Raw genomic sequence first — 24,512 nt, forward strand, 5'->3', positions numbered from 1 at the left:
CTACTCCCCTCCGGTTAGCTGCTTCTTCTGGGGTTATTTGCTTTTATGTAGTACAAAAAAAAGAGGGAAATACAGAAATAGGTTTAATCCGATGGATTTGCTGATATCTCTATGAGGGTTAAATGGCTTGTGTGTGGGCAAGATGTAGGATGTGAATGAGAGGTTAGTCAAAATGCCATGTATGTGAGGGTGAGTGAGTGATTGTAAGGTTTGTATCATGATTGAGAGAAATTGTTGATAGTTGAGTTCACGTGGTGTGGTGCATAGAGCGATGGCTAAAGTTTGTGGTATGATAGAATGTGATATTTGAAGGTGAATTTTCTGAACTTCACTTTCATGAGGGCATTGAACTTTTGAAGCACTGTATCCATATCTTTTGCCTGTTGCCCCATTAGTTAGTAATTTTCCTCTTGCTGCAGCCCTTGCTGCAACCAGAACACTCACCCCTTTAAAAGGTACCAGCAAGTTTTAAGCAGTGCTAGCCTCTCTCAAATGTGGGCCCACTGTTGAGGTGTGCTGCCATTGAAAGGCTCATTTAACAATAGTTACATCTTACTGTCACATCATCAACAATGCACAGCTCACAGGAATGGGCACAAGATTAATGATATACTACAATCTTTGGGGTTCCATCAAATATTTTCTCCATTATCTTTAGTAATGTAAAATTCACTATGTATAATATCAATTCAGGATTTTTATGCTTGTGTTATTTTATGCATTTGATTTGTTGAAGGGAAATGAAGAAGAGCCAAAATTAGTCCATTGAAAAGGCAAATCCCAAGGGCACAACAACTGATAATATTGTGTTTAGGAAGTAGCTGCTTAGCCTCATCAGTTTCAAATGTTGTCGTTGTCCCACTCTCTCGTATGGAGACTGAAGTAGGTCACCAATTTTTCGTGATAAGGCTTCCACAATTAACAATATGTCATTGTGTTTCCTGAGCTGTAAGAACAAAGGAAGCAACAGGTGACCTAGTTATAAACAAAAATGGCCAGCCTGATGGTGATGAACAGATTATCTGGCATCAGTCACCACAAGGTATGGGTTACTCAGCTCTCTGAATCTTTTAGTTTCATATGATTAGGTGGAAAAAAGGGTGGAAATGAAAGGCAATCTTACTGTAACAATAACTCCTGAAAATTTGGCCTTTTGAGATGAGTCTTAGAAATATCTGAGAAGCAGCAATCTCCTGTGAACACGATCTTTATTCGAAGTGAATATGAATCCCTCTAACATTCAAAACTACAGCAGCATCGAAGAGGGTGATTGTGTCGAGATATTTAAAACTTGAAGACATGAAGTTTAATTTGACAACAAAACAAATGATTCCATTAGACTTAGAAGTAAATGGGTATTTAAACAAAAAAGTTACAATTTCAGATCCTGTGACATTAGAAGGTATTACATTTACAGGTGTATTGTAGTGGCAGATCACATGGTTGTGATTATCACTAATACTTGGTGACATCTCCTAATTTATAACAAATGATATTATTCTCATGTTTAATGGTATCCCTTTTATCTGACAATGCAGACACTATGTCACTTTTATCTGCACCCGTACATTGTCTGGAAGATGTGACATTTTGGTTTACCTTTATTATTTTCAAATCTGTTCAGCCAAGGGTTCGCTTTGCTCACAATGTCAGTCCTTAGGATCTGAGAGCTTCATGAATGTATTGCTTGTTTGGACTTTTATAAAGAGAGTGAGAGAGAGAGAGAGAGACAGCTGGTAGACAATCAGATGGAAAGGTACTGAGACAGAGGAAGCTATGATTTCATATTTGACATCTATAAAAGGGACACTTTAGTTGATGTAAGAATTGGCTGAATCAAAGTGATCATTGGTACCAGATTAAATTAACAGTTCTATGCCAGTGAAGTGTTCATTATATGAGAAGTTTTAAAAATTTCAAGTTATGACTGGTGTTATCATCTAAATATTCATTCTTGTGATTTGCATTGTTTTTGGATGTTAGCCTCCATTACTGATTTTTAGTTTGATGTTTTTTCCCTATCAAAATGTGATATATTGCTGCTAATTCCAGTTGGCAGTACATTTTATACACACACACACACACACACACATATAATATATATATAAAGAAGCACCTCCTGTTAGATGCAAAGTTAACTTCTCTGCATTTTGTGGAGCAACATCCTGTCCATATTGTCTCACATTGTATTCCCTATGGAACAGGCACAATGCACTGAATAGCCAGCTTCTGACTTTTCTTATTCTGTGAAGCTATGGCACTAATGGAGCATTTTCCATCTCCCACTAATACACTTGTGGTACCCCTGAGCCACATTACTATTTCATATTTATTTCTTCTATCTATTGACTCCATCTACACTTCTCATTGCTACAGAAAGGCAGCCAACTTCATTAAAGACCTCTCGTACCCCGGTTATAATCTCTTCCACCCTCTTCCATCAGGCAGACGATATAAAAGTTTAAAGACATGTGCCAACAGGTCCAAGAACAGCTTCTTTCCTGCTATTATTAGACTTCTGAATGGATCTCTCAAATTTCAAATCTGATATTGATCTTGCTTTTTGTGCATCTTTGCAACCATAACTTGTATTCCTCGCTCTGTTCAATCATCCTATGATCTTTGTATGTCATGATCTGCCTGTGCTGCATACAAAACTTAGGTTACATCTGATGGTAATAAATCAAATCAAATGTTAGTCTGATTAACATTCATGAAAATGAGAAATAATTGAGTGAGTTGCTGGAGAGAAACTCACCCTGTCCTTGCCACCTAACTAATTGATTTCTGTGTGAGAAGGGTCAGTGCGCATTTTCCTGACCTGCCACCATGAGCAGCCATGAGTGGCCAACTAACAACCACTTGTGGGCTCCACCCACCAGCCCCTGATTATTTGCTTTTCTGCAGGCAAGAAAAGTGACTGCTTTCACAACTGGGTAACCAGGATAACCTGCCCGCTGTGTTGATTGGAAAGGTGGGAGTGTGTATCTGCAATTGCCTAATTTGGGGGTCAATCAGAGACATAAAAAGGGGTGACCGCTGAAAGCCATCATCTGCTGCTGCCTGCAAGACCCCTCCCTCCATGGCTTCCACCATGTGAGAAGGGAAAGAGCTATCTTCTCACCTTTGGATCCCTGAGAGATGATACTCAATAAATAATCTCTAGGATTCAAAAGTTGCCAGCTAGCTTCTGAGGGACCAAGATGCTATCACAAGTAGCAATGTTTTAAAAATTGGTTAATAATAAGTTCAGCGTTGTAAAGGGGATAACTGATAATATCTCAAAGCATGTTTTTAGAAATAATAACCAGCCACAAAGTCCACCTTTCACCTCTGAACAAGTTGTTTGCCACATGATCGGATGATTTATTTGATGCCCATCATGCTCACTCCCCACACTTCATCTCAAAAATGGAAACTTGTGACCAGAGGTGCCAGAGTCTCCAAGAATGGCATTGGGTTTCTGACTATTTTTCTGATACTGCTTCGAAAGTCCAGCATCAAGATTTATAAGGAGGAAGTAAAATTCCGACTGCTGTGGAGATGGTGAGATCTTACCAACAGCCAATGGAGATTGACCGCTTTCACCCATCATTAATAGATTAACATTGTTCATGAAACTGAGTCTTTCTTCAGAGAGTGATTCACCTGAAGAGGGTGGCACCTGCATATGGTGCAGCTCCTTAGCGCAATGGTAATGTATGACAAATCACTCAGATACACATCCAGTGGCAGCCAAGTGACGTAACCTTCCTTGTAGGTTCTCCAGTGAATTAACACAGGCTTTAAGCACAGCAGAATGAGTAGGGAGTTGTGAGCAGTCGCTTATCATCTAAATATAAGCGACTTGTCTTTCTAGATGGTAGAGATTGTGGTTTGAAAGAAGCTGTTAGACACCCTTGGTTGATTTGCTGCAATACGTCTTGTAGACGAGGTGCACTGCTGCCACTGTGCATTGGTGGTAAATGGAGTGCATATTTAGGGTGGTGGATGGGGGTACTAATGAAGCACGCACCTTTGTCCTGCATGATGTCAAGCTTCTTGAATATTGATCTCACTGTTCTCATCTAGGCAGGTGGGGAGGACACTGTCATTCTCCCGACTTGTGTCTTGTGGTTGGTGAACAGAGTTGGGAAGGTAGAAGGTGAGTTACTCACTGTGGAATTCCTAGCCTCTGACATTGCTGTTGTAGCCACAGTATTGGTCCAGTTCAGTTTCTGGTCAATGGTAACCCAAGTTATTGAAAGCAGGAAATTCAACACTGGCAATGATGTCTAGGTTGACAATGTTTATTAAATTCTCTGTTGGTGAAGGTTGTCATTGCCTGGCACTGGTGTGGTGTGGATGCTACTTGCCACTTATTATCTCAAGCTTGGATTCTTCATTTACCTAAAACAACCCTTAATAAACAAACATACAAAATACTTTCCACATCCAGAATTTGAATTTTCTGTTTAAAAAAATCCAGGAAAGCAGGAGATAAAATACAGGTTGATGAGGCATTGCTTCCCTGATGTGCAGTCCAACATGCAAATTATATGCACGCGATCAGTGGTGACTCTACATTAAATCCAGCAGGTTGCTCTCTTAAAATCCATTCGCTGAACATCAGCAATGTGCATAAAACAACACTGCCTGGTTTATTTTTATTTTTAACTTTTTGCACCCCAGTCCAAAACCGGCATCTCCAAATCATGGCTTATTTGGGTGAAGCTGACATTGTATTGGTGTAACAATTAATTATGCTGTTGCACATCTTAGCTGGAAGCTTGTACATGAATTGGGTGAAATTTGAAAAAAGGATTTTCCAAGATGTGTCATCGGTATCTCAGCAGTGGAAAATGATTTTAGGCTGGATCTGGTCGAGTAGTTTTGCATGTAACAGCTTTTCTTTTGGACAGTAGGTGATGCTGTTTGCTGTCTGTACTTTCTGCAGACACTGACTTCACATAATTACGGAATGACACTGCATCTTGCACAAAACGCAACATTGAAGATTGAATTGATACAGTAAAGCAATCTGGGCAATTTATCCACATCATCATTACCCTCAGACAGTATTTTTTAAATATATATATATGCATCAAAATATAATCAGCAGTTCCCTTGACAATGTTGAGTTAATTATTAATCAATTTTTAAAATGCTGTTATTTGTGATTATAACCAGCACTGACATCTTCTCTGTATGCCCAGTGTTTATGATTAGAGTGAGATTGTAGTATATGAGCAGTGTCAGATTAAATTTAGATTTTTATATGGCTTTGCGTGGTTAACACTGAGAACTAGTCTCCAACTCACCCATTGACATTTTTCCTAATGTTTACATGAGGTGTAAACATAGCTGGCAAAGCCAGCATTTGTGGCCCACTATAATTGTCTTTTGAGAAGGTTGGTAGAAGTGAGGTTCATACAATTTAATAGTGTCTGACCCCTCTACCAAAAAAATCTCAACATTGTTTAGCATTCAAGTGAACTTAAATGCACTTGAAAATTATCATTAATCATTGAACTTAATCTGAGGTCAAAAGGCATATATTGGAATGAGTTTTCATCTGTCATCAGAAGTCTTCCCATTTTGTTCAAATATGATCAAAAGTGACCAAGGCATTAAAAACAATCATTGGGCCTCTTCCCCAACATTCTCAAACATCATCTGTCTGCCTCTATCTCTGAGTCCCCACTCACTCACACACCTTCCTTCACTTATGTCTTTCTTTCCTTCCTTGGCTCCCAATCACTCAGTCAAACCCCTCCTTCTCCAGCCCAACCCCATTGGGATATCTCCGCTTTGCTTGGATGTAGGAGATTACCCTGAGCTCTCTACCCTCAGATGGTGAATTCCAGACCACTATCATCACTCTGGCCTTGATCTCCATCCCAAGCCACAGACCCTCTCTTTTTTCACAGAATACTTACACTAGGGAAACAGGCAATTCAGCCCATCGAGTCCACACTGGCCTCCGAATAGCATCCCTGGAACCACCCTCCTACTGTATCCCTGTAACCCTGCATTTCCCATAGTTAATACACTTAACCGACACATCCCTGGAGATTAGGGGCAATTCACCTAACCAACACATTTTTGGACCGTGGGAGGAAACCAGAGGAAACACACATGGATATGGGGAAGAATGTGCAAATTCCACACAGACAGTCACCCATGGCTAGAACTGAACCTGGGTCCATGGCATTGTGAGGCAGCAGGGCTAACCACTGAGCCACCGTGCTGCCTCCCTTCACCCTAACACAAAATCACTGCATCAAGAGGACTTTTATCACCCTGTGGCCTCACTATTGCAAAATCACCTGCGAGAACATCTGATATTTGAACAAGTTGGTTCTGCAGAGTAGCTGATTTGACCAGCTAATCTGGTTCATTTACACTTAGAAGTAGAACAGTCATCAATCAGGAACTGGAATTCTTCTCACCCCAAAACCCTCGTTCTTCCCTTACATAGGATTGTACAGTCCAGAGCTTATCGATCCATCGTGTACTGCTAAAAGTTTACTCTTACCGACACTAATCCCACTTTCCTGCACTAGGCTCATAAAGTGTATATCCAAGTATTTTTTAAAGGTTGTGAGATTTCCTGTCTCAACCAGCATCCCAGGCTTCTGCCATTGTCTGGTGAAAGATATTTTCCTCAAATCCCCTGTAAACTGATTGCCTTTCACTTTAAAACTATGTCCCCTTGTTATTGATAAGAAGTAATGTTCACCTCAGCTTGGTCCAGATCACTGAACACATCAAATCCCCAACTCAGCACGAGCACAAGGTTGAAGAAGTGACATTTGTCAACACTGTCTCAACTTAAAGTGATTTAGTCCAACTTTCCAGTTTTCCTGCATAGCTTCCATTTATTTTCGATATACTGAGAGAGCTGTTGGTGTAGACCAACTGGAACAGGATTCTGATGCTGAGCTGTCAGTGTACCCACCCCATAGTCATTTCCAACTCTGTTGATTTCGATTATCTGTCGGTCACCCCCTCCCCTTTTTAGCTAGCGACCCTGTCAAGTTTTGGCTCTGTTAACAATCTATCAGCCATTACTCACCTGCATGCCTGTGGCAACTAAAGCAAACATTTCAAACCAACAAAGACATCAAGACTTGTTAAATCAAAACTCTCAGCTACTGATTGACACCTGAATCTATACTGCTCAACTTTGTTGCTGATTGAAATCGTTATATTATTACCTGTGGGATTGACTAACGTCAGGCATTGAATACATGGACTGGACATTGTAGCATTTCCACAAGGTAGCAATCTGGCCTGTGCTGTGACTCTATTAAAACTAGCCACAAATTGGATGCCTCCAGTCTTGTGGCAGATGTCTGGTGACTATGATAAGCTAGGAGGTATTTTTGATGCACCATTGAATTTTATCCAAAACAGACAACTCTGACAAGAAGATGCTCCTGCACTGATAGAAGAGCTCGTGCAGCAAGAGAGATACGTATTCTGCTGTGCTATAATAAAACTCATCATGCTTCAAACTTAACTAGCAATACCAGTGTCTATGTGTATATGTCTATAACGTGGGCAATTCTAGTGAGGTTTTACATTGAAGAAGTGTTTTAGGGGCTGAAAATATAACTTTTTTGTTGTCTTGTGTGCTTATACAATTGAAAAGTTGAGTTTTCTTCTGTTTAAATATGTCTCTCTCATTGCTGCCAATTTTTGGTGTCTTGGACAAGGATGGCTGTGTCAAGAAATAAAATGTAAACAGGTTTTGTGATGTGGTAGTGGATAGCATATTGGGTCAAAGATGTTATAGCCTATGAGAGAATCTAAAGGTAAAAACATAAGCATAATCTTCATCTTGTTGCCACAGTTCAAATAATCAGATTGGCTGACAGTGTCCAGACCTGGATGCAGAAATCAGGATAATTTTGTGGCTATATAATTGTTAATGGCTTGGGTTTCCTTTCCCTATAGCAGTGAATATTGGGACATTTCCTGCCATTGAGGTCCACAATGATATTGTAAATTCTGGCATGCTCACTTATGCCAAAATCCAAAAATTGCAGAGTGCCTCAAGCTGCTCTGGATGAGTACAATCTACATGTCTCTTACTTCACATACAGCATCAAATGGAATTTAAAAGAATTCATGGCAAGATATTGTCAAAGTCAACTTGCGTCATGATTGCGCAAACTTAGAAGTTTTTCACATTAGCAAGCTCTGATCACTTTTGATGGCAATTGAATGCCTCTATTTCCATGGAAGGTAATTCAATGTTGCCAAATGTTTACAAATGTTGCTGCTTGAGCACTGAGTAATTTCAATTGATGCCAGTTGATTAATGATATCAATTAATCACTACTTGAGATATCAAATGATGGAAAAATAATCATTTTTAAGTGAAGAAAATCACGAAGGAGTGCAAAAGATACCTGTTGAACACTGTTTATTGCAAAACACATCAACACTTTATGGTTTTGCAAAGTCTGACATATGGAGAGCCAGTGATAGCATCCTTATCAGCTACTGCAGCATTACTTCTAGCTAGTATACAGATTGGTTAGCTCACTTGTCTGGATAACTAGTTTATAATACAGTGTAGCCCCTATAAGTGTGTGTTCAGTTCCCACACTGGCTGAGGTTATCTTGAAGACTCTTTAGGGGCGACACAGTGGCTTAGTGTTTTGCGCTGCTCCCTCACAGTGCCAGGGACCCGGATTTAATTCCAGCCTCGGGTGACTGTCTGTGTGGAGTTTGCACATTCTCCCCATGTCTTCGTGGGTTTTCTCTGGGTGCTCCAGTTTCCTCACACAATCTAAAGATGTGCAGGTAAGGTGAATTGACCATGCGACATTGCCTCTCGGGTTCAGGTATGTGTAGGTTAGGTAAGTTAGTCAGGGGTAAATGTAGGGGAATGGGCCTGGGTAGGTTACTCTTCAGAGGGTCAGTATGCACTTGTTGGGCCTAAAGGCCTGTTTCCACACTGTAGGGATTTTAGTTCTAATTCTAACATTGAGAACTAGCCAGGCTCTTGCCTTGGAATGAAGATGACCACTTGAATAACAACAGAAACGTTGTTGTGTGCCATAAGACATTCTGCAGAATATTAAACAAATTTCAGATGCTGCTTCTCAAGGAAAAACATATAGCCTGTGAAGTGGAACCACTGGCTGGACAGAGCCCAAGACTAAACTTGCACAGTTCCCTTGAATGCGCAGATTGTAGGTGACACAGGTCAGAGAATCAGTACCTCACACAAACTCCATGAAACTTCAACTGAAATAGGTCAACCTCAATTAGTATGCAGATAGAATCTGACCACAGAATTATCAGTCGTCAATTTTGACAATTAGATGGTCAAGCCATGGGAAGAATTGAATATAAGGACAAAAGTCTTAAAATCAAGACATTGCTTTAACTGGAGCCACCGGAGGTTGATGAGTGAACAGGGCTTGGTGTGAGCTAGGAAAAGGGTTGCAGTATTACAGATTAAGTTAAGGTTATAGAGAGTATGATGTGGGAGACTCACCAGAAAAGCATTGGAATAGACTTAGATGTGGGTTTCAATAGATCCGCTAAATAGAGTAATTGAGTCATAGAGGTGGACAGCATGGAAACAGACCCTTCGGTCCAACTCGTCTACGCCGACCAAATATCCCAACCTAATCTAGTTCCATCTGCCAGCAACAGGCCCACATCCCTCCAAACCCTTCATATTCATATACCCATCCAAATGCCTTTTAAATGTTGCAATTGTACCAGCCTCCACCACTTCCTCTGGCAGCTCATTCCATACACGTACCACCTCTGTGTGAAAAAGTTGCCTCTTAGGTCTCTTTTATATCTTTCCCCTCTTACCCTAAACCTATGCCCTCACCCACCCCAGGGAAAAGACTTTGTCTGTTTATCCTATCCATGCCCCTCATGATTTTATAAATCTCCATAAGGTCACCCCTCAGCCTCCGACGATGCTCCAGGCATAAAAACTGTCACCTACTTGTGCAAGGAATAATCATGTCATGACTTATCTGTGGTGGTATGCAAGATATTTATGAACTTTTTACCATTAGAAGCATGGAAAAGTTACAGCACAGAAAGAGGCCATTCAGCCTGTTATACCTGCACCATATGAATAAACTAACTGCCTATTCTACTCTCATTTTTCAGTACCTTACAGGTTACAGACTTGCACTTCAGGTGCAAATACAGTTACCTCTTAAGTGAGCTGGAGACTTCTGCGCCAACCACCATGCATGGCCAGTGAATTCCAGATACCCAACATACTCTGGGTTAAAAACCTTTTCCTCGTATCTTCTCTACCCTCTGTAATTCTTCCACTAATCGCCTTAAATCTACACCTCCTAGTAATTGACTTTTATTGGTCAGAGTATTGACTTCAGGAGTTGGGAGGTCATGTTGCAGCTGCATAGGACATTGATTAGGCCACTGTTGGAAAATTGCATGCAATTCTGGTCTCCTTCCTATCAGAAAGATATTGTGAAACTTGAAAGAGTTCAGAAAAGATTTACAAGAATGCTGCCAGGGTTGGAGGATTTGAGCTATAGGGCGAGGCTGAACAGGCTGGGGCTGTTTTCCCTGGAGCGTCGGAGACTGAGGGGTGACCTTATAGAGATTTACAAAATTATGAGGGGCATGAATAGGATAAAGAGACAGAATTAGAGGGCATAGGTGTAGGGTGAGAGGGGAAAGATATGAAAGAGACCTATGGGGCAACTTTTTCACACAGAGGATGGAATGAGCTGCCAGAGGAAGTGGTGAAGGCTGGTACAGTTGCAACATTTAAGAGGCATTTGGATGGGTATATGAATAGGAAGGGTTTGGAGGGACATTGGCTGGGTGCTGGCAGGTGGGACTAGATTGGGTTGGGATATCTGGTCGGCATGGACGGGTTGGACCGAAGGGTCTATTTCCATGCTGTACATCTCTATGACTCTATGACTCTATGTCTCCTCTAAAGGAAGTCCAAATATTTCCTGCTCACTGTATCCCAGACATTCTTCATTATTTTGCACATCTCAATTAAGTCATCCCTCCGCTTTCTTTGGACGAAGGAAAATAACCCTAATTTAGACAATCTTTCCTCGTAATTGAAATTTTTATTCTTGACAATGTATTCCACTGTACTGCCTCTGGAACAGCAATGTCCTTCCATTAACATGGTGACCAGAACTGTACATAAAACTTCAGCTCTGTGTTAACCAGCTAGGGGTGGCATGGTGGCTTAGAGCACCAGGGACCCAGGTTCAATTCCAGCCTCGAGCAACTGTCTGTGTGGAGTTTGCACATTCTCCCTGTGTCTGTGTGGGTTTCTTCCAGGTGCTATGGTTTCCTCCCACAATCCAAAGATGTGCATGTTTGGTGAATTGGCCATGCTAAATTGTCCATATTATTCTTGGTAGTTGCATTTGTCAGCAGTAAATGTAGATTAATGGATCTGGATGGATTACTCTTCGGAGGATTGATGTGAATGTTTTGGGCTGAAGGGCCTGTTTGCACACTGTAGGAATTCTAATACAGATCTAACATTACATCCCTGCTCTTGTATTCAATACCCCACTCTGTGATGGAAAGTATTCCATGTGCCTTCTTTATCATCATGTTACTCATCCTGACACTTTCAGATATCTTGGACCTGCATTCCAAGGTCCCCCACTCCTTTCAGTACCCTCCCAATTATTGTTTTGTTTGCTCTCCACAAATGCATAGACTCACATTCTCCAGATTTAATTCCATTTGCCACATTTTGACCAACGGAATCAATCCCATTTATATCTACCTGCAGTCAATATCCATCCTCTTCACTATCAACTGCCTGGCAACTTGTTGTGCCATTTTCAAATTTTCCAATCCCACCTCCCACATTAATCATTAACCTGTATCCCAATAGGCGGCACGGTGGCACAGTGGTTAGCACTGCTGCCTCACAGCGCCTGAGACCCGGGTTCAATTCCCGCCTCAGGCGACTGACTGTGTGGAGTTTGCACGTTCTCCCCGTGTCTGCGTGGGTTTCCACCGGGTGCTCCGGTTTCCTCCCATAGTCCAAAAAGATGTGCAGGTCAGGTGAATTGGCCATGCTGCATTGCCCGTAGTGTTAGGTAAGGGGTAAATGTAGATGTAGGGGTATGGGTGGGTTACGCTTCGGCGGGGCGGTGTGGACTTGTTGGGCCGAAGGGCCTGTTTCCACACTGTAAGTAATCTAATCTAATTAATATATTCCACAAAGAGCAAGGAAGCTAACATTGATCCCTGTGAACACTATTGGAAACTGCTTTCCATTCACAAAATCATTCATCAGACATTACCCTTTGTTTCCTATTACTGAGCCAAGTTTGGATTTTCCTGCAGGGAATATTTTAAAAATTGTGTTACGTTTAAAATAATTTTCAAACAAATATATTTTTCTGGAAGGATTCTCACTGAAAACTGGTCAGTATTCTCAGTAGAAAGCACTTGCTTGTTCTCTGACTATGCCATAGCATTTGATCCTCAATAGGCAAATTTCGAAATGTGATCAATGTTTGCACATAGCCAAGTCCCACAGGAATGACACTAACAGAGGGATGGCTGTTAGCAGGGAGACTGGGAGAATGTCACTATTTGTGAGTTTCGCATCATCTACAAGCTATTGAGTTTATTTATCCAAGTCCAGGTCATTAATATTGAGAATAAATAAGGGTTACGTCAACTCTTTTGTGTTAAATAACACTGACTCCTGTCCATGAAAAGTAATAAAATAAATGATTTAGGCACAGTTCTGACTGGAGAATTGCAAATCAGTCCATCCCTTGAATCCTCAAGATCTGTGAAAGCAAACACATGCTCATTTAAATGAGGAAGCAGAATTGTTGTGTATAATTAAGCTGGTCAACTCTTACCTCTGCTCTTGTATTTATGTACCAAGAATTTTCTAAGCTTGTGATATGTGTCAGCCACATGGGTAGATTTTGAAAATGTGCGTCTTTGTTGAAGAACACGATTTGTGGAGCAATTATTTGCTCATGATTTTCCAGTTTTTCATTAGTGGTCCTAGCTAGTTCCATATGTCATTTTTTGTCCTGAAACCTAAAGACTGAGAAAGATCCAAAATTGATTCCTGCTTTTTGCTGAAGAACTTGAGTACTGGCATAGTGATGGTATACACAATTTTCTTTCGTTTGCTCCTATGATTGGTCTCAGTTTACAATGGCTATATAGAAAAATAATCAAGTGGGTTTTGATCTATTGCACGCTGTCCATTTCCCTTTTGTATTGCAAGATTCTGCCAATGGTTAGATTCTTCTGATTAACACAATGTCGAATGAATAATGCCTTATTTGAAATCTATGTAAAGATTATTTATCAATCAAGATTGAGAAAACAAATGCAGTGATTGTGACAAGGTCAGCCAGGTGGACTCATAGAATATGAATTGCCTGATTGGTGCTATTAACCCGGTCCAATCAGGGAGCCCTGGCTGACAGAAAAGGTATACAGTATCAGAGGTTCTGTTCACTCTGACAGCTGGATCTGAGGGAGTTGGATCAGTGTCAAGGACACTCCTTTTCTAAATAAAAGGTGGCTTGGTGATGGGATACTGGTCTCTGTGGAGTTATTTTACAGACCCAACCTGTTTTCACTTGGATGAAACATTAACATGGAGTGTTCTGGTTTGTAATAATGTTAGCCTTTCAAACTTTTTGAAAAGTTTCTCTACTTTTCCACTTAATTTCAGACAATTGCAATCTTAGTGTGACTACATAATTCCCAGATACTCAAGGTATTCACTTACCATGTGAGTTAACAGTACACCTGTTCATCATGGTACATACTACAAGGATTAAACCCATCTCTCCTTGTAGGTTCTGCGAACTAGTTGCTGTGCACCATACTTTTTACTGTTTCATCAAATACCACTGGCTTGCTGACAAATTGATGTCAGCACATTATGTGTACAGTGTAGATCCTATGCAGCACTGCATCAAACAAACTTGTGCAGATCTTCTGATAGTGAAGTTAACAGTAAATATTCTATATGTCTGAATGAGATGCTTTTGCGACTGTATTTGGTCCTTTCAAATTGCCATTAAGATACCTTCTTGATTTATTATGAAACCTTTTAGTATTCTCATTTATTCTCACAAATAAATGTGAGATGCCTTATTGTATTCTGCAGTAATGTATCATGTACGTTAACAACCTTCAGCAAAACTAACTCATGGAAAGGTAAACAGAAGGCACTATCTTGCTCTTAGATTTGGGGTGGGGGTGGTGGGGGGGAGAGGAGAAATTGTCTCACCCAGCACATACAGGGACAATGCACAATTGGAGTAGGCAGAAAAGGTTTTCTTTTCATGCAAATATTTTCACTACATCTGTTTTAATCAAAGACATTGTTAGAGTTAAGTGGCAAGTGGAACAATGGCTTCCTTCTTTCTTCCCTCAATTGATTGCAGTACTATTTTAATTGTAAAAGAAAACAATTCAATGGGCATTCGATTGTTTCAGAATTATGATAGTAAAAGACAGACAAGTTTATTGTCAGCTTTTTAAGAGGAGAAAGAATTGTATTTATTTTGAATTAAAACAGTTTAAAAGTTCAAAAACATCAGTTCTATACAAACTTTACAGATCAATAGAGTCACAGAGATGGTACAGCATGGAAACAGACCCTTCGGTCCAACCTGTCCTTGCCGACCAATAATCCCAAACCAATCTAGTCCCACCTGCCAGCATCCGGCCCATATCCCTCCAAACCCTTCCTATTCATATACACATCCAAATGCCTTTTAAATGCTGTAATTGTACCGGACTCCACCACATCCTCTGGCAGCTCATTTCATACACGTACCACCCTCTGCGTAAAAAAGTTGTCCCTTAGGTCTCTTTTATATCTTTCCCCTCTCACCCTAAACCTATGCCCTCGAGTTCTGGACTCCCCAACCCCAGGGAAAAGACTTTGTCTTTTTATCCTATCCATGCCCTTCATAATTTTGTAAACCTCCATAAGGTCACCCCTCAGCCTCCGACGCTCCAGGGGAAACAGCCCCAGCCTGTTCAGCCTCTCCCTATAGCTCAAATCCTCCAACCCTGGCAACATTCTTGTAAATCTTTTCTGAGCCCTTCCAAGTTTCACAACATCTTTCTAATAGGAAGGAGACCAGAATTGCATGCAATATTCTAACAGTGGCCTAACCAATGTCCTGTACAGCCGCAACATGACCTCCCAACTCCTGTACTCAATACTCTGACCAATATTGGAAAGCATACCAAACACCTTCTTCACTATCCTATCTACCTGCGACTCCACTTTCAAGGAGCTATGAACCTGCACTCCAAGGTCTCTTTGTTCAGCAACACTCCCTTGGACCTTACCATTAAGAGTATAAGTCCTGTTAAGATTTGCTTTCCCAAAATGCAGCACCTCGCATTTATCTGAATTAAACTCCATCTGCCACTTCTCAGCCCATTGGCCCATCTGTTCCAGATCCTGTTGTAATCTGAGGTAACCTTCTTCGCCGTCCATTATACTTCCAATTTTGGTGTCATCTGCAAACTTAGTAACTGTACCTCTTATGCTCACATCCAAATCATTTATGTAAATGACGAAAAGTAGAGGACCCAGCACCAATCCTTGTGGTACTCCACTGGTCACAGGCCTCCAGTCTGAAAAACAACCCTCCACCACCACCCTCTGTCTTCTACCTTTGAGCCAGTTCTGTATCCAAATGCCTAGTTCTCCCTGTATTCCATGAGATCTAACCTTGCTAATCAGTCTCCCATGGGGAACCTTGTTGAACACCTTACTGAAGTCCTTATAGATCACATCTACTGCTCTGCCCTCATCAATCTTCTTTGTTACTTCTTCAAAAAACTCAATCAAGTTTGTGAGACATGACTTCCCACGCACAAAGCCATGTTGACTATCCCTAATCAGTCCTTGCCTTTCCAAATACATCTACATCCTGTCCCTCAGGATTCCCTCCAACAACTTGCCCACCACCGAGGTCAGGCTCACTGGTCTATAGTTCCCTGTCTTGTCTTTACTGCCCTTCTTAAACAGTGGCACCACGTTTGCCAACCTCCAGTCTTCCGGCACCTCACCTGTGACTATCGATGATATAAATATCTGAGTAAGTGGCCCAGCAATCACTTCTCTAGCTTCCCACAGAGTTCTCGGGTACACCTGCTCAGGTCCTGGGGATTTATCCACTTTTACCCGTTTCAAGTCATCCAGCACTTCCTCCTCTATAATCTGGACATTTATCAAGATGTCACCATCTATTTCCTTACAGTCTATATCTTCCATATCCTTTTCCACAGTAAATACTGATGCAAAATATTCATTTAGTATCTCCACCATTTTCTGTGGCTCCACACAAAGGCCGCCTTGCTGATCTTTGAGGGGCCCTATTCTCTCCCTAGTTACCCTTTTGTCCTTAACATATTTGTAAAAACCCTTTGGATTCTCCTTAATTCTATTTGCCAAAGCTATCTCATGTCCCCGTTTTCCCCCCCTGATTTCCCTCTCAAGTATACTCCTACTTTCTTTATATTCTTCTAAGGATTCCCTCGATCTATCCTGTCTATACCTGACATATGCTTCCTTCTTTTTCTTAACCAAACCCTCAATTTCTTTAGTCATCCAGCATTCCCTATACCTTCCAGCCTTTCCTTTCACCCTGACAGGAATATGCTTTCTCTGGATTCTTGTTATCTTATTTCTGAAGGCTTCCCATTTTCCAGCCGTCCCTTTACCTGCGAACATCTGCTTCCAATCAGCTTTCGAAAGTTATTGCCTAACACTGTCAAAATTGGCCATTCTCCAATTTAGAACTTCAACTTTTAGATCTGGTCTATCCTTTTCCATCACGATTTTAAAACGAATAGAATTATGGTCGCTGGCCCCAAAGTGCTCCCCCACTGACACCTCAGTCACCTGCCCTGCCTTATTTCCCAAGAGTGGGTCAGGTTTTGCACCTTCTCTAGTAGGTACATCCACATACTGAATCAGAAAATTTTCTTGTACGCACTTAAGAAGTTCCTCTCCATCTAACCTTTAACACTATGGCAGTCCCAGTCGATGTTTGTAAAGTTAAAATCCCCTACCATAACTACTCTATTATTCTTACAGATAGCTGAGATCTCCTTACAAGTTTGTTTCTCAATTTCCTTCTGACTATTAGGGGGTCAATAATACAATTCCAATAAGGTGATCATCCCTTTCTTATTTCTCAGTTCCACCCAAATAACTTCCCTGGATGTATTTCCGGGAATATCCTCCCTCAGCACAGCTGTAATGCTATCCCTTATCAAAAATGCCACTCCCCCTCCCCTCCTGCCTCCCTTTTTATCCTTCCTGTGGCGTTTGTATCCTGGAATATTAAGCTGCCAGTCCTGCCCATCCCTCAGCCATGTTTCTGTAATTGCTATGATATCCCAGTCCCATATTCCTAACCATGCCCTGAGTTCATCTGCCTTCCCTGTTAGGTCCCTTGCATTGAAATAAATGCAGTTTAATTTATTCGTCCTACCTTGTCCCTGCCTGCCCTGACTGTTTGACTCATTTCTGTACTCAACTGTACCCGTCTCAGATTGATCTCTTTCCTCACTGTCTCCCTGGGTCCCACCCACCCCCATTCACGCCCCCCCCCCACCCCCCACCTTACTAGTTTAAATCCTCCCAAGTAGTTCGAGCAAATTTCCCTGCCAGTATATTAGTCCCCTTTCAATTTAGGTGCAATCCGTTCTTCTTGTACAGGTCACTTCTACCCCAAAAGAGATTCCAATGATCCAAAAATGTGAATCCTTCTCCCATATACCAGCTCCTCAGCCATGTAATTCATCTGCTGTATCCTCCTATTTCTGCCCTCACTAACTCATAGCACTGGGAGTAATCCAGATGTTACTACTCTCAAGAACCTCCTTTTTAAATTTCTGCCTAACTTTCTGTAATCTCCCTTCAGAATCTCAACCTTTTCCCCTCCTATGTCGTTGGTTCCATTGTGGACAATGACCTCTTGCTGGCCCCTCTCCCCTGTCAGAACATTCTGCACCCTCTCTGAGACATCCTTGATCCTGGCACTAGGGAAGCAACACACCATTCTGCTTTTTCTCTGCTGGCCACAGAAATGCCTGTCTGTTCCTCGGACTACAGAATCCCCTATCACAATTGATCTCTTGGAAGCCCGACGTAACCCTCAAAGTTTGTGCGAAGATTTGTAGCTTGGGTGCTCGTTGTTGTGGTTCTGTTCGCTGAGCTGGGAATTTGTGTTTCAGACATTTTGTCCCCTGTCTAGGTGACATCCTCAGTGCTTGGGAGCCTCCTGTGAAGCGCTTCTGTGATGTTTCCTCCGGCATTTATAGTGATTTGTATCTGCCGCGTCTGGTTGTCAGTTCTAGCCGACGTACCCCTTGTTGCATTAGAACCAGTCTCAATACCAGAAACTTGGCTGTTCGTGCTACATTCCCCTGAGAATCCATCACCCCCTACATTTTCCAAACCAGCATACCTGTTTGAAATGGGTATATCCACAAAAGACTCCTGCCCTAGGTGCCTACCCCTCTTTATCTTCCTGGAGTTAACCCATCTATATGACTGTATCTGAGACTTTACCCCCTTCCTATAACTGCCATCCATCACATACTGTTGCAAATTCCTCATTTCTTCTAACTGTCTCTCCAACCGATCCATTCAACCTGATAAGATTCTCATCCAACAGCATTTATGGCAAATATAGTCCACAATAACCCTTAAACTCTCTTTAAACTCCCACATCTGACAAGAAGTACATCTCACTGCAAAGGCCATTTTTGCTCCTTCACAATCTACAGACCCAGAAAATAACACCGTCTTATTCCTCAACAAAACACTGCACCTGTTTAAATTAATAGTTAAAACTTATGTTTTAAGTTTAATCAAGAGACTTGTCTCCAAAAAACATATAATCAAGAAATAGCCCACTGTACTCACTACTGCGGCCTTACTATTGGACAGACTGAAAACAATGATTAACTTATCTGGTTCTGTGTTGTGAACTTCGCCAAACAGGTTCCTCCAAGATTAGTTGTGAAATTCACTGTTAATTGTCCCAGACACACTCTGATGTCCAGCGATACTTGCATTCAAAAACAACAAAGGCAGTAACTGTGCAGGTTCTCTCTCTCTCTCTCTGTCTCTCCTGCACTGTCCTCACCATGTGCTTCCTTTGTCTGCTCTTCTCCCTTTTAAAACTGTTGTTGTTTTGCCTTTTTTTTCCCCAAAGTTCCAAAACAACGCAACAGCATATAAACCAGTAATTGCTGCTCCTGGAATTCGAGGAAATCACCTCCAACACCTATAACACTTCAAAAAAAAGGAGCAGCTGTTACAGCAAGAAATTTTTCCCGGCCTCCATCTTGGATTACCCAGAATGCCTTGGATGGTTTCATACTGGTTATTCTGAATTCTGTAATGGAATGATTTAAGGATATTGATAATTTCTGTTCAGTTTCCTGGGGTCAGCAGTCACTGTATTAATGTTTAGACACTGCCTCCTGCTGGTCAAGCAACAGGCAGGCCTCAACCTTGAGGCTGGCTAGAGAGAGAGAGTGCGTGTCCATTCAGGATATTGTTTTTTTTTGTTTCACTGACCTGGAGAAAAACATTTTCTTAAAATACCAAAGAGGGCTGTTTGGCTCATCACATGATCTCCCCTCACAAACTGACCAGTGACCCAAATATGGCCCAGAGCAAGTTGATTCCAGACCATGGTTGAGAAATGATTAGATTATGGCTGGAAGAGATCTATTTTCAATCAGGGTCCATTGTCCAAATTGATTGGATCTGATGGCTTATTCCACATCATTGGATACTCAAGCTATCTGGATTTTTTTTTGTGTGAATGGATCAAGAGATATGTCATTGACATTCTTCTAAGGTGATTGCTTCTGATGGGTTCTTCTTGAAAGCCTGACTCTGTTTTAGTGGCTTTGAATACAGTCATGCATAAGTTCAGACATTTTTTTTTTGATTGAATCTATTTTTCTAATCAACCTGTTCAGAGATGTTGTACACACCTCTGGAGCAGGTGGGTACTGCAGATGCTGGAGATTAGAATCAAGATGAGAGTGGTGCTGGAAAAGCACATCAGGTCAGGTAGCATCCGAGGAGCAGGAAAATTGACGTTTCAGGCAAAAACCCTTCATCAGGAATCCTGATGAAGGGCTTCTGCCCAAAAAGTTGATTTTCCTGCTCTTCTGATGCTGCCTGACCTGCTATGTTTTCCCAGCACCACTCTAATCACACCTCTGGAGCAAGTGAATCTCTCAGTCCAGGGGTAGGGATACTGTCACTGTGTCAGAAGAGGGCCCTATATTCAAACATCTTCGAATTTGATTATTGGATCATCACTTAATAGATCCAAGCTCAGTCAATTGCTGAACATTAATACTAATGCTTCTCACTGAACAAGGACTGCTTATACTAATAGGTCCAGTCTGAGTTATTCTATGAGTCCTAATACTAATGGATCTAGACTGAGCATCAATACCAGTGGATGACTAGTGTTAATACTGATGAACCTGGGCTGGGTTAATGTAAACTGACAAAATCTCTTTAATCCCATATCAGAAAGAATTGCAAAGGATCTTGAGTGAAATTGGTTCCTATTGGCTCATGTTGAAAATAATGAAGAACTAAATCATCATTTTATCCATTAAACCATCAAGTTATCCAAAGAAGTAATAATCTTAAGTGTATGGGCAGCTAATTCTTAAACATGTCATTTATGAGAAAGTATAATCCATAATTGCAAGTGATATAGTAAATGTACAGTGTAGAACCATTCAAAACATTCACAATTTGGTGAGTGAGCTCTATCAGTAATACAGCTATGTGCAATAGTTTGTTCTATACTTTGGCTTTCATAGCCATATTAAATTCAGTTGTCTAATACTGTAAAACAAAGCACCAGAGAAGAATGAATGACCACCAAATCACAGCATTAATCCTTTAATTGCTGCGTGCTGAGTTAGGCTGTTAACTCGTATTCTAAGCTGTCATCTAATATTGCTGTGGTAGAATCTGTTGTATTTTTCGCTCCACAAGGAAATTGTGAGGGAGGATTATACTGAAAGCCAGTTTTTACACTGTGTGCCAACAGTGAATTACAGCGAGTCACAGGCCAGTCACCATAACCAACCACTCATTAAACCTAATAGTTGGAAAATCACAGACTGGGATTGCCTGATATGTAAGAGACTGACACACAGTCTGAGCAAAGATGCCTTTCCGTCCTTTTTATTTTCTGGATTGGCGTGAATCGCACGGAAACCTATCAAATGCTAACAGGACAAGATAAGAGAGTTGGAGGAATGATGTTCCTGGTAGCAAGGGAGTCCCATACTCTGGAATCCAGATCACTATCCATGGATCTGAGGTTAATCATTTCAGATTGAGATAAGGAGAAGTTTCTTCATCCAGAGTGGTGAGTTTATGGAATATACTGCCATAAAAAGCAGTTATGTCCAAAACGTTGTATGATTTCAAGAAGGATTTGGATATAGAATCATAAAATTACCATACTGTAGAAAGAGGCCATTTGGCCCATCAAGTCTGCATCACTACTCCAAAAAGCATCCCAACCAGATCCAGTTGTAACCCTGTAAGCTCACCTTTTCCATGGCTAACCCACCTAGCTTGCACATCCCTGGATGCCATAGACAATTTAGCATGGCCAGTCCACCTAACCTGCACATCCTTGGAACTTGGGAGGAAACTGGAGCACCCATAGGAAACTCATGCAGACACAGGGAGAATGTGCAAACTCCACACACACTCAGTGACCTGAGGCTGGAATTGAACCCGAGTCCCTGGTACTGTGAGAGAACAGTGCAAGCACTGAGCCACCATGCTCTCCACTTGGGGTTGAAGGGATCCAAGGATACAGGGAACTGGGAAAATGGGACCAGGCTTCGAAGTTGGATGTTCAGCCATGATCATAATGAATGGTGAGACAGGCTTGGAAGGCTAAGTAGCCCATTCTTGCTCCTATTTTCTAAATTTCTGTGGTCACAATGATATGCTGGTTCACCAAAAATAATTGAAAAATGTACAAGGGCTTGATAGATAAGATTTGAAAATATTTCAGCTTGCAGAAAACAGAATTTGCAACAAAAAATACAGCTAATGTGATAAAGAGATATACAATTTCTTTAATATTATAGCACAGTGTCAGTCTATGTGTCTGTTACAATCAGTATAATGTTATATAATCAACTTAATCACAACAAATTATGTCCATGCCCATTTAAGCTTTGGAGACAAAAGAAGGAACGCATGAATATTCTGACAGTCTGTGGAGTACAAGTGATCACACACTGTCCTGTTATATTTTTGTTTACTGTTATTCTAGAACTTTAACTGAGCTGAATAGGAATGAGGAAACTAAAAAAGGTTTTTCCATTTTGAATGTGGTTGATACATATGTAATATAAGCAATGGCAGGTGCATTGGCATTATTTGCAGCATTAGTTATCCTCTTTCATTCTCTCTTTAAAAAATGATTTGGGGTGTGTTTGTGTATTCATTTGACACTAAATGAGAGCGTGTGTATGTATGTGTGTGTGTGTTTGAATGAATGTGTGTAGCTATATGTATGAGTGAAATGCTTTTGCATGATAGTTATTGAATCACTGTGTTTGTGTGTGCATTCGTGTGTGAGAGAATGTGTCTTTTAGCCTCCTTGTGTGGGTAGGTATTTGATTTCTTGCCATCCTGAAACACTGTTCCGCAATCTTTGAAATGACCTATTGTGTGACTGCAAAAAGCATTCACTTTCAGTAGCTGGTTGTTATCTGTGCCATTGAGCTTTCTTTGAACCACAGGCTGCAAAAGCCTTGGTGTCTGCTGTCTGTCTTAATCACTGTATTGGTTTCTTACATGTGCTGTTTGTGATTGTGTTAATCAATAATTGTGTGGGCTTTGATCTACTGTGCCAAGGTTGATTTTCTCCTCTGAAGATTGGTCAGCATTGTTTCAGAATGACTGCTTCATTCTCTGAAAAGCTTTTTTTAAGAGTCAGATCTTTTTTTGGAAAATAATAAATCTTATAAAGGCTCATTGGCAATTTGTACAACAATTCTATCTACACCAAAAAGATTGCCATGGTTCAAAAAGCCAGCTCACCATCACCTTCTCAAGGGCAAATAGGGATAGACAACAAATGCTGGCTCAGCTAGCAAACTTCACATCCCATTCTTGAATAAAAACAGTTGTATTCCTGGCAACATTATTGAATTGAATTGAATTTATTGTCATGTGTACTGAGGCACAGTGAAAAGCTTTGTCTTGCGAGCAATGCAGGCAGATGACAGAGTTAAGTGGCATAGTTAAGTAAATAATAGGTAAACAGTGGCAAAAACAAAAACACAGGTACAGGCGAATGTTAAGTGTTTGTGAGTCCATTCAATATTCTAACAACAGTAGGTAGAAACTGTCTCGAAACAGCCTGGTGCATGTGTTCAGGCTTCTGTACCTTCTCCCCGATGGTGGAGGTTGTAGAAAAGCATTACCAGGGTGGGATGGATCTTTGAGAATGCTGGCGGCCTTTCCTTGACAGCGGGCCTGGTAGATGGATTCTATAGATGGGAGGTTGGCCTTTGTGATTGTCCGGGCCGAGTTCACCACTCTCTGTAACCGTCTCTGATCTTGAATGGTACAGTTGCCATACCAGGTAGTGATACATCCAAACAGAATGCTCTCGATGGCACACCTATAAAAGTTGGCATGGGTATTCGCCGTCATGCCAAATATCCTCAGATGCCTGAGGAAGAAGAGATATTGTTGGGCCTTTGTAACCTGTGTGTTCACATGAAGAGCCCAAGAAAGCTTGTTGTAGAAGACCACTCCCAGGAGCTTGACACTCTCCGCTCTTTCCACCTCTGTGCTGTTCACATGTCGGGGGACATGAGTAACATCCCGCCGAAAGTCAGTAATGAGTTCCTTAGTCTTGCCGGCATTGAGACCTCGGTTGTTCTCAGTGCACCATTTTTCCAGGTCTTCTTCTATCTTTCATTACAGCTTTACTGAATTATTCGTTCCCCTTGTGTTTTAAATAAATTATTCCCACCCAATTTCAACTCGTAGAATGGCTGTATGACCTCCTTGGTGGTCTGAATAAAGTCTTCCAAACATTCTGTCCCTGTTAGATCTGGTTTATTTAGGCTTCTAATCAGCCCAATCATATCACTTTAAATATATGCTATATGATCTTCCCAGTTCTGTGACCTCAGATTAATATTTCATGGTCCTTTACTTCCACTTCTGTAGCCATTCCTCATTGTGCTCATTCACTACGGCAACAGCAAACAGTCTGAGCCAAAAGGAAGTTTTTAACTTCTCGTTTTCCCAGCCTGGATTATTGCACCTTTTTTATGTTTCCCCTGGTTCACCAGGGATTTTGAGCTTCCAATATTTGTTCGTTCATTCCTGAGCTCTGACTCGGGACGGCTTGCACAGACCACCAACTCACAACTCAAACTGCTTCTGCTTTGGAGTTACTAATTCA

General features: G+C 41.2%; 1 protein-coding gene across 1 annotated transcript in view; it reads left to right on the plus strand.

The window, feature by feature from the left end:
* Positions 1 to 24,512, plus strand: part of LOC140489990 (ADAMTS-like protein 1) — a 557,511-nt gene that overhangs the window by 143,975 nt on the left and 389,024 nt on the right. The window lies entirely within an intron of this gene.

The sequence above is a fragment of the Chiloscyllium punctatum genome, chromosome 2 (assembly GCF_047496795.1).
Source record: "Chiloscyllium punctatum isolate Juve2018m chromosome 2, sChiPun1.3, whole genome shotgun sequence".
Lineage (NCBI taxonomy): Eukaryota > Metazoa > Chordata > Chondrichthyes > Orectolobiformes > Hemiscylliidae > Chiloscyllium > Chiloscyllium punctatum.